General features: G+C 34.9%; 1 non-coding gene across 1 annotated transcript; it reads left to right on the top strand.

Annotated features, from left to right (window-relative positions):
- The first annotated feature begins 7,004 nt into the window (after positions 1-7,004).
- On the top strand, positions 7,005-7,111 carry LOC128039356 (small nucleolar RNA R71). Its single transcript, XR_008193860.1, has one exon. It is a non-coding gene; the product is annotated as a small nucleolar RNA R71 (small nucleolar RNA).
- The last annotated feature ends 5,079 nt before the right edge of the window (positions 7,112-12,190 follow it).

Below are 12,190 nucleotides of genomic sequence, written 5' to 3'. Positions count from 1 at the left end.
ATCATATAGCTTAGTGAGTAAACATATGACAACTAAATAAATTTTTCACAAGATTACATAGTGACATAATTTTTATCACATAAATTTTATTGTTTGCTTTATTTCCAGCAAGCTGTTTTTCTGCGTCATAGTCGCCAATTTATTTTTATCTGGAGATACAGGGATTCAAATTAATTTCTCTAAATATTCCCTTAAACTAGACTCATATACCTTTCCACCATACATTTTCAGAATTTTTGGTTTAGCCAATTAGTACAATTTATTCTTTAAACTTCCCCTATTTCACTGCCTGATAGTTCTGACCTCTCCTTACTAAAATTTACTTATCTCCTTGTAACAAATTCAAACAATGTTCTAGTTTCTTTCTCTTAAAAATATACTCATTAAGGAATCCAAGCATGTAAATTCCAAGCCATAATTATTTTTGTACAATTGTTTGTGATTTTCCAAAGTTGGAACAGGGGATTTCGAAATCAGTTCAACCCTGTCTCAATAAAATTCAAATATCCCCAAATATACAACTCTTTTGCTTCCTTTTTTTTCTTTCATATGAAAATAGACTCATTCAGCTTCAATTTCACATATTACTCAATTTTTAATTCATTTTCCACCATTTATAGTGATTTTTCAAAGTTTACCAACTATTGTTGTTCACAACAGTTTTGTATTTAAATTTGCTCTTTTGTAGGTTTGATGTTTCCTTCCACCTCACACATGGGTTGATTCAGTATCAAACCCAATATCCGTCACATATTCTCGTCCACCTTATATATATTCACCTTTCCAATTTTCCCCTGTTGAACACTCGGAATGTTGTCCGTTATCGGTGGATTCAGCACTTAGCAACTACCAGTGATTCGTGGAATCAGCACTTAGCAATCCCTTTCACATTTAAGATACGGTGGGATCAGCACTTAGCAACCAACAATGAGTCGGGGAATCAGCACTTAGCAACCCCTTGGGGGAATTAGCACTTAGCAACCCCTTGTGATAATCAGCACTTAGCAATCCCCTTTATATTCAATGTACTCCGGCCTATTCCGAGTGTTCAACCGAAAACCGTGTTTTTCAACACTTTACCACCTTTCCAACTTAACCACATTTTTAGTATCTATACCAAGTATTTATTCTATGTTTAATTAAATCTCAACATATATTGAATAATATCAAAATAATGCATTAATTCACATGTTTACTTACCTCGGTGCAAAATATCGTAAAGAACATTAAAAATGGGACTTGGAATCACTTGCTATTGAGCTTGGAAGCTTCAAAACCCTAACTATGGCTTCCCCCTTGCTGATTTCGTTCACCATGAAGAAGATGAGCACATTTTGCCATCTTTTTCCCTTTTTAATTCTTTTTATTACCAAATGACTAAAATGCCCCCATTAAAAAAATCTATTTCACCCATTTCTTATGTCTATTTTTGTCCATCAATTAACTAATGGTCTAATTACCATATAAGGACCCCCAATTTATAATTTCATAACAATTAGACACTTCTAACATGTAGAACTCAACTTTTGCACTTTTTACAATTTAGTCATTTTAACTAAATTGAGTGCCCAAACGTCGAAATTTTCGAACGAAATTTTTACGAAATTTTTCCTTCAAATTTTAAACCATAAATATATAATGAAAATAATATTTTTCCTTGTCGGATTTGTGGTCCTGAAACCACTGTTCCGACTAGGCCCAGAATCGGGCTGTTAGATGTATAGGTGGACTTGTGTTTAATGGTCTAGTTTATATGTTTGGCATGTATAAGTCATTTTGGTTGATGAACTTTTGGTACTCTTAGTGCCATGTTGTTATGCGTTAATATGGTTAGATTCATGTATGTTTCAATACCCTAATTGGTTTGTTATGGAGTAGTTACAATGTGGTCTAGTATGGTATGTTTTGTTATGGAATTGAGCTAGGTGTGTATGGTTGATATATGGCCAAATATGCATTTGTCTAAGTATGTTTGATTAACTATGATTGAAGTGCCTGTTGGTCATATTATGCATGTTTTGGTATGTTGATGATGATTTTTTCATGTGTGCAAATTGTGTTTAAGTACAAGTTTAAAATAGGTGATGGAAATGGCTTGAATTTGACCAATTTCATTTCCACACGACCGAAGACCCGTCTTTTTTGTTCTTGATCGTCACCTAGCTATGTTTTCTGTAATTAATACATAACCGCATAGACCCATCTTTCTTCCTAACAAATAACACAGGAGCACCCCAATGAGAAAAGCTAGGCCGAGCAATGCCCCTATCTGTCAACTCTTGCAACTGTGCTTTCAACTCTGTCAAATCTGTAGATGTCATTCTGTATAGGGCTATCAACATCGAGGATGTTCCCGGCACCGAGTCAATACCAAACTCAACTTTTCGAGTCAGAGGTAGCCTTGGTAACTCCTTTGAAAACACGTCTGAGAACTTACATACCACCGGAACTGATTCTAGTTTCAATTTCGAAACCCTAGAATAAACTATATAAGCGAAATATGCTTCAAAACCCTTTCTAACATATTTTGTGCCATCATAACGAAGATAATACTAGATGTACCATCTAATCTGTATGACTCAACTCGGACCCATTTGCCATCCTGACATTTTAACACAATATGTTTTCCTCTACAATTCACAATAGCATCATGCAGTGTCATCTAGTCCATACCCAGAATCATATCAAACTCATCAAAAATTAACAACATCAAACTAGTGGGGAATCGTAACCCCTAATTTTCAGTGGGCATGATCTACATATCTGATTAACTAAAACACACTGACCCAAGGGATTCCTAACTTTAACAGTATATTCAATGAATTCAACAGGTATTTTCCTTTTATCTACTACTGTAGTGCATATATAAAAATGAGTTGATCCAGGATCAATTAATGCATATACATTAATATCAAAGAGAGAGAAAAAATACCCGTAATAACATCTGAAGCAGTAGCTTCCTCGACCGGAAGTAGTATTTCTAGCATTTCCAGATTGTCTACCCCTTTGAGAAGTTGATTCAGGCTTATTTGATTGATTCCCGAAATCATTTTGCTTCCTCGGTCAATTACAAAGAAAGTGGTCAGTCAACCGATAACGGAAACAAGCTCCTGTCTTTGATCGAAACTCTCTAAAATGTCTTTTAGTGCATTCATCACACACTGGAATGGTTCTAACCACATTTCTTACACTTCCGACACTCACCGCTAGAGCATTGGTTGACTGGAAATTGCTTTGCCTCGGTTTCTCTCGATTAACAAACTCTGAAGGAGTAGCTAATCAACTTGTTTCATTTCTAAATTTCTTCGAGGGACATGATTGAGCAAGCTTGAATGACCCTCTCTTGATATGATCTCTAAATCTCAAATCTGACTGTCATTTGCTGTTACAAACCTCTTCGGCCTTCTGAGCCGATTCAAAATGTTCTACAAATTCTCGTAGCTTTAATGCTGTTATAGCCAAGCGGATCTCATCATTCAACCCATCTTCTAATCTGATACACATTTCATTCTTATTTGATACGATGTTATTAGCATACTTGCTTAATTGTACAAATTCTCGTTCATACTCAGCTACAGTCTGGTTTTCTTGTTTTAACTCGAGAAATTGTTTCTTTTTTCGGTCGATAAACAACTGGCTAAAATACTTTTTCTTGAATTCATTCTAAAAGAAATCTTTTGGGGTGCACAATAACTTCGAAAAAATTCTCTTTGTGTTTAATAGTCAATACTTGGCTTTTGAAGGATCATCATCTACCGTACCTCTGAACCCTTTCGCTCCACATTTCCAAATTTTGTCCACAGATACTCGAGTAACCATATCAGGTATAGGATTCAAAGATTGAACATTACTTCCAACTTCATTAACTATAGCTCGATTTGATTCAGCTGACATCTTGAATCTATAAGAATTAATGTGTTAGAACGGATCAAAAACATTACACTATCACAGGGTAAATGTGGCATGTATATACTAAACTCTACTCTTCTACGTTAGTCCTAGAATCGACTAAACCGTATCTCTAATACCACTTAATGTAACATCCCTACTCGTATCTGTCGCCAGAATAAGGTTATAGAGCATTACCGTAAATATGCAACTTAAATCATTCGTCTTGAAACAGTTCATATGTCATATCATAGCTCATTCAAACATATACATATTATCCCTTATTCGAGCCCTCGAGGCCTTAGAAACACTTAAAAAATGATTCGGGACTAATTTGGAAACATTTGAAACAATAAGGAAAAAGTTAGAAAATTTCATAATGCAGGGGTCACACGGCCATGTGCCCCGGCTGTGTGGACATTCGAAGTAGGGACACATTACCGTTGTCACACACGGCTGAGACACATGCCCGTGTCTCTACCCGTGTGGACAAGAAAATGGCTAAAATCAAGCCATTTCCTTCACCCTTCACAAGCATAAACTTAGGCACTTTTCCACACATGATAAAGACTTCTAAACATGATCAAAACATGCATAAAAAGATCCATACAATAGGCTAATAATCTGTACAGCCAATATGCCATATAGGCACCTCAAACACATACATAAAACATGCCTAAACATGATCACACTTAACCATTCATCAACTAGTTTATCTTTTTACCAAATCATTTCCTAAGTAACCACAAATCAAACATACCAAATTGGTCATTCAAAACATACTTTTACTTGGCCAAAAGCACACCAATCAATATACCATATTTATAAACCAAACATATCAACTTAATTTATCCAAAAACAAAACAATCCATATGTGTTTACTTTCATAACATTCTATTTGCATCAAAAGATATCTATTCACAAACTTAAACAAGTACCTAATCACCTAGTTTAGTAATTCACCATATTATACCAGAAACATATACATACCACAACCCTAAAGAGAACAAGAACTACCAATTCATGAGAGGCCATTTCGAGAGTTACATTGCCTGGCACACGGGTGTGTGGCTTGGTTGTGTGACCCAACTCAATGAGTTACACGGGTACGGACACGGGCTGGAACACGGCTATGTGTCCCTATTTCGATTGTTACACAGCCTGAGACACGGGAGTTTGTCTCAGCCGTGTGACTCCTACAGTTCAATTTTTTAACTTTTTCTTACATGTTTCAAATGTTTTCGATTTAGTCTCGAATTGTTTCTGAAGTGTTTCTAAAGCCTCGAAGGCTCGAATAAAAGACGATATGCATGTGTTTGTATGATTTATATCATGTTTATGTTGAAGTTGGAAATGTAAGATTTTAAGTTATGTTTTTATGGTCCATAACCATATTCCGGGGACGAATATGAGTTAGGGGTGTTACACTTCCTAAACTATTGTGTCAACAATCTCAACAACATTGCATTCTTCATATGTATCTGCACACTTCATAGCATCGAAAATAATAAAGGTTATTTGTTGATCGTTAACTCTCGTTGTTAATTCACCTTTTTTACATCAATTAATGTTCTACCAGTTGCTAAAAAGGTCTCCCAAGTATGATCGGTACCTCTTTATCAGCCTCGCATTCTAGAATAATAAAATTTGCTAGAAAAATAAATTTGTCAACTCTTACCAACACGTCTTCGATTTTACCTTTTGGATGTGCATATGAACAATCAGCTAATTGCAATGTGACAGTTGTAGGTCTCACCTTCCCTATTCTCATCTTCCTGAAAATAGACATAGGCATTAGACTTATACTTGCACCTAAGTCACATAATGTTTTGCCTACATAATGATTTCCAATAGAGTAAGGTATAGTAAAACTCCCTGGATCCTTCAATTTTGGTGGCAACTTGTTTCTCAGCATTTCTATGCACCATTCAGTCAGAGCAACAGTTTTGAACTCCCCTAATCTTCTCTTTTTTAATAAGATATCTTTCATGAATTTCACATGGTTGGCCATTTTTTCCATTTCTTCCACTAATGATATGTTGATATGTAATTTCTTCAGGACATCCAAGATTTTCTTGAATTGAAAATCTTGCTTAGATTTTTGGAAACGCTGAGGAAAATGTGGTGGTGCCCTTTCTTCCATTTGTTGAGGTTGTTTTGCCATGGCATTTTTATTGGCAATACAAGATGAATCTACTTCAACATTTTTCTTGTTGCTCTTTTCTTTCGTAGCCTGCTCCACTACTGGTTATGAATTCTTCTTATTAGTGAAACCTGAACTGCCTTCTTCAATAGTGGTGTCATTAACAACTCCTGGTAGTTGCGTACCACTTCTGAGTTTAATGGCTTTGCACTATTCCTTCCCTTGAGATCATGACTTTTTTATATCACTCGATAGTGGTCCTTGCAGTCTTGAGCTTAATGCTTTGGAAATTTTCTCCACTTGATTTTCTAAAGCTCTTAAAGATGTAGCTTGACTTTGAATGATAGCATCATTCTTGGTCATGTATTCCTTCAATAGAGCTGCCATAGATGAAGAACTCAAAGCTGAATTTTGCTGAGCATTTTGCCATGGCATGGGCTGATTGTTTCCAAGTGGTGCACTCACAACATTCTGTCGAATAGCATTGCTGGAATTTCCCACCCCTTAATTACTCCAACTAAAATTGGGGTGTTGTTTCCCCCCCAGATTATATGTGTTGGAATATGGGTTGTTGTTGTTGCAATTAAAATTTACCATATAATAAACTAAGGCTGGTTTCGATGTGCATTCATCAAAAACATGATCTTCTCCACAATAAACACATCCTAACTCAGCTACTTTCATTTCCTACACTGCAGCTGATCTTTTCATTATTTTAATCATATTCATTAAAGATGACACCTAAGTTCTTAGGGAAGTAATCGCATCAAGTTCCATTGCTCCAGCAACTCTTTTTCCAGTCCCTACTATTGTCGTGGGGTATTGATAATCATTGTTTCCTATCCTCTCCAGAATTTCATAAGCCTTATTATATGATTTATCAAGCAAAGTCTCATTGGCAGATGCGTCAACCACCATCATTGTAGGTGCATTCAATCCATTGTAAAACATTTCCATTTGCATCCAATGTTGGAAACCATGCATTGGGCATTTTCTAATTAACTCCTTAAATCGCTCTCATGCTTCATATAATGTTTCATCCTCAGATTACCGAAAGGACGTAATAACGTTCCTCAATTTGGCATTCATGTTTGGAAGATTATAGTTTAGCAGAAACCTTTGTAAAAGTTCATTCCAAGATGTCAACGTACCTGAGGGCAATGCATATAACCATGTTTTGGCACGATCTTGCAATGAAAAAGGGAATAACTTCAGTCTTGGGGCATCTTTAGGAACACCCTGCTGCCTGAATGAATCGCAGACTTCCAAAAAGAGTCTTAAGTGCAACCGTAGATCTTCAGTAGACAATCCGCTGAACTACCGTACAGTTTGTAACATTTGAAAAATTCACCCAAATAATTCCAACCCAATGAGATTTAGCTCATGGATTAGACATTTAAATCCAAAACAAAATCATTCAACATCATCATTCAAGTTTATGAATCACAAAGTTCAAATCAGAAAATAAAGGCAAAACTGTAGTAAGCTCTCGCTACTCCAGCTTTCACTTTAATACTGAGATTTGATGCAAAACCCAGGGTATATTTCTCTTCCCCTCCCTTGCGTCTACGATTTTTTCTTTGTAAGTTGCTACCCTTTCCTCTCTTTTCTTTAAAATTTTCCGTGAGAATTTGATGCAGAGAAAAATTGCTCTCCACTTCTTCTCTCCTTAAAATCCTCGTCCCCAATTCCTCTCTCCCAAAATCCTCATCTCTAATTCCTCTCTCTGCAAATTCCTCATCTCCTTGCGTCTTTTCCCTTTCCTACTTTATATGATAAGTCCCTCCCTCTTAACACACACCTTTTGCTTCCTCTTTTTCAGGGTGGTTTATTTGGTACAGTACAACTAGCTGAGAGTGATGTGGGCTAAGTGCTATGTCATCTACCTAGAATTTCCATGGCATTCTTGTTGGCAATGTAACCAACATTTTTCCATGAAAATATTTCCCTTCCTTCATCTTCTTTCTCTTTTCTCTCTTTTCTTCTTCATCTTGCACCTACTGCCAACAATAACCAGCACATTTCTTCCTCTGTAACAAATAATAGCATTTATAGCCCAATCCAAAACTTTGTTACGCAATGTTCTAAAAATATCCTAAAATGCAAACATAGTTAATTAATTACAAACAATTAATTCAATCTAAAGGCCTAAACTATAACTTTTTTCAATAGTTATCATTAGGTGTATAATCAGGGACCTGAATATTGTTTATCCTAGTGAATTCTTAGAAAATTGCCCTCGATTCTTACATCCACTATATCATCTAATCTAGCTTTGGATGACTACTTTCACCAACTTCTTGTTGAGCTTGTGTCAACCTCTAGGATGAAGCTGGTGTAGTCATCACATATTGTTGTCGCCTGTTCTAATCTTTTACTTCTTTGGCTCTCAACTTAATGTATTGTTGGAACAAGGTGTCCTCAATGATACTTTTTGAAGGTTTTAACGGCTGTTTAGTGGATGTCTTAGGTACAACTCATTTTTTCATAAAGTCATCACTAGATGGGGGAAGAAAACGCCTACCTTCTGGCCACTAATGCATCTCTTCATGTTATGGTGGATCCGTTTACCGATTTCTCCTGCCTTTTCTGTAAGATTTGATATAATAAAATTGCTCAAAAAGCATTAACATTAGAAACATTCAAAGAAGGTACTATTCTCATGCACACAAACTGAATCCACATTTTAGCCTTTGGAAACATAATGGCTTGATGAAAGGACACAAGAACATTGGTACCTGAGCGATATTTCCATTCACCCCTACCTTCAATCAAAAAGTTTATAATGTTATCCATATCTATGTCTCGAAAATATTCCAAATCAGTTTCATCAATAAAATCTTTTTCATAGTATGGAGCATTATAAAAGTCATAAATAATTCGAGGGGTTACTCGCACTTCTTTCCCTCGCACAGGTACTATGTCCCACATATGACTTTCAATATTTCTAGACTCTTGGTCCCATAAGGATGCATAAAACTCTTGAACAATAGAGACCACAACATTATCTTTTAGGATCATCCAAAAATGTTCCCACCTAATATCTTACTAAAGGCCATATTTCCTTACAGAAAATCATCAATGGATTAAATCCCCTTTCTTAGATAAAGGTTTTTCCTTGTACTTTAGTAAAATATTTTCCAATATCTGAGTTTGAAAAATTAGAGGGGTTTGAAACCATCGATGGTTCACGTTCACTAGTTCGTCTCACTTTTCTCGGAGGAATGATTAAACTAAGAACCAAATCAATTTATTAAGCAATATTCAATAAAACAGTAACAAGTTTGAGTTAGGAACCCTTAACCTCGAAGAATTTTTTTGAAGTCCTTGTCATACACATTTGTTTATCGTTCCTATGAGTTCTCCCCTCGTTTGCCACATCTAAAGATTTTGAATGATGAAGGATTTTACACTAATTGCAAGAAGAGAGTGAGAATTGGAATTTTAGGGTTCAAAAGGTTTTAAAAAAATCAAGAGGATTAAGGAGTAAAAGGGTGTTAAATATGTTTATGAGGTATATTAGGGTTATAAAATAAGTTTTTTCAATGGTACAAATTGTGTAAAAATAAATGTTTAGTCGCTGGGTTGCGCAATTGGGTCTGGTCAACCCTGTATAAAATTGTAGCAATGTCGCAACACAGGGGTTCCATGTCGCGACACACCTGGTAGCTTACCGTTGTCACGACACAAGGTTTAGTGTCGTGACACATCTTTCAACTTGGAAATTTGGGGAGACTGTCATCCATTTCGCAACATGGGAGTGTGGTGTTGCGACGTTGAGTTGGTTTCTTTAGTTCTTGTATTCTACACAAAGTGTCGTGACACGAGGTTACCGTGTTGTGACACTGACTCTGTGTCAACCCAAATTTCCATCTTTGAGGATGTCTCAGTCTTCAATGAACATCTATCAAATAAAATTTAACATCTAAACTTTACGGTCAGTTAAATATACAATAATTTACAATAATTAGGCAATTCAAATATTTTTTTACCAATTAAGAATCGATATCCCCTACCTTGTATTAATGACTTATTCGATCAACTGAAAGGAGCTTTATTCTTTTCTAAGATCGATTTGAGATCGAGTTACTATCAGTTGAAAGTGAAAGATAGTGACATACCAAAAATGGCGCTCTGTACGTATTACGGACATTATGAATTCCTGGTAATGCCTTTCGATTTGAAAAATGCTCTGGCAGCATCAAAGGTCTCATGAACCGTATTTTTCAACCCTATCTGGATCAATTTGTGGTAGTTTTTACCGACCACATTCTGATATATTCGAAATCTGAAGCTAAGCACGAACAGCATCTTCGGATCATTTTGCAAATGTTTTGAGAAAAGAAATTGTACAAAAAGCTTAGCAAATGTGAATTCTAGTTACTTGAGGTTGTGTTTCTTGGACATGTTATTTCAGTTAATGGGATTAGAGTTTATCCGAAAAAGATCGAGGCATTGTGCAATGGAAAGCACCGAGAAATGTGTCAAAATTCTACAATTTTCTTGGATTGGTCAGTTTCTACTGAAGGTTTCTTAGTGGGTTTTCAAAAGTAGACATGCTTATGACAAAGTTTTTTCAAAAGAATGTTTAGTTTGTTTGGAGCAATCAATGCTAGGAGAGTTTCGAGAAATTGAAATAAATGTTAGCTGAAGCGCCAATTCTAACCTTGCCTGAATTGGGCAATCTTGCAAAAATGTTTGGAATGATTCATTTGACATTTGTTTTTAGGTGTTGTGAATTAGTACCATATGAACCTTATGAAAACGAAAAGCACATCGTAATCTCTAACGACCCAAAAGTCAATGTTGGTGTGGTTTTGGAACCCCAATTTCGTAAAATGGACTCATAAATATTTACGAATTTATTTTAGAAGTGATTTGAATTTCGGACGGGTAATTTTAGCGAATTAGTGCTTAATTAAGGTACATGGACTAAATCGAAAAATGTCAAAAGTTTGATTTTTATATGTTTTCATTATTTGTAAAAGGAATAAGAGCTAATATGGTAATTATACCACTTTACAAATACAATGGATGGTATATGAGGTTTAAGTGTTTAAATTGTAATAAAATTTTAAAAAAAAATGAATAAAAAAATCAATTCAACAATTATAATAATAACAGAGAGTGGAAAACCAAAGCATTTTATTTTCATCTTTTTTGTTAAAGAAGCCAAGATAAAAACGGGAGAAGAGAAGACGCACAGTTTAGGGATTTTTGTTTTTCAAGTTCAATTTGGTTAGTTCAATTTAGTCCTTTTCTTGTAATTTTTATGTTTTTGGAATCCTAATAGTTCAAACTTGTTGACCCATGTAACATTTTTCAGTATTGTTAAAGTTTGAGTATGTTACCATTGTTGAATAGTTGAGGTTTAGGGACTAATTTGATAGATTTTAAGTTTAGTATTAAAAAAGGACTAAATTGTAAAGTTAATTGATGATTTGTGCAATAGGGACTAAAATGCAAAAATTATGAAATCTGTTGTACAATTAAAAAATAGGAACTCCTATAGGGACTCTAGTGTATTTGGAATTAAATTAGAGGGCTAAATGTGAAAGTTATGTCAATCTCGATTTTAGGGACTAAATTGAATAATATGAAAAAGTTGTATAATTTTGCAATTGAATGCAAATTTGGTTGCGTATTGATAATTTATTATATTTGTTTTAATCTGTAGCTAACATCGACCTAGATTCCTCAAAAAAGAAAAGGAAAAGACAAAGTCGTCGACGAGTAGCTCAAAGTTTACTATTTGTGTTTCTATACTACGAACTAACTTGTAGTTGTTGCATTTTGATTTGATTATCCATGGTAAGAATGTAAGATGAGGCTCCTTGTTTAATTGAGATTATTTTAATTTATTTTAATTGGTTGATGACTATAATCACTAAATTGATTATATGTGAAAAACATGTGTATGTTTATATAAATATGGAATTGAATACAAAATGAGATATTCGATGTTGTCATATGTTTGAATAAAAGAATTCATGATAAAAATTTATGTCAATTGAGATCTTAAATGATAATGAAATATGAACTGAATACCCTATTAATTGAAAAAGTTTAGGGTTACTTCGACTACGAGTCGATGAGGCACTGGGTGCCCATTTGCTTTGGTTTAACCAATGGGCCACTATGTGTCAAATTTATTCATAG

The sequence above is a fragment of the Gossypium raimondii genome, chromosome 2, assembly GCF_025698545.1.
Source record: "Gossypium raimondii isolate GPD5lz chromosome 2, ASM2569854v1, whole genome shotgun sequence".
NCBI classification, from domain to species: domain Eukaryota; kingdom Viridiplantae; phylum Streptophyta; class Magnoliopsida; order Malvales; family Malvaceae; genus Gossypium; species Gossypium raimondii.
The sequence above is the reverse complement of the archived record's forward strand: the minus strand, read 5'-3'. Positions and strand labels throughout refer to the sequence as shown.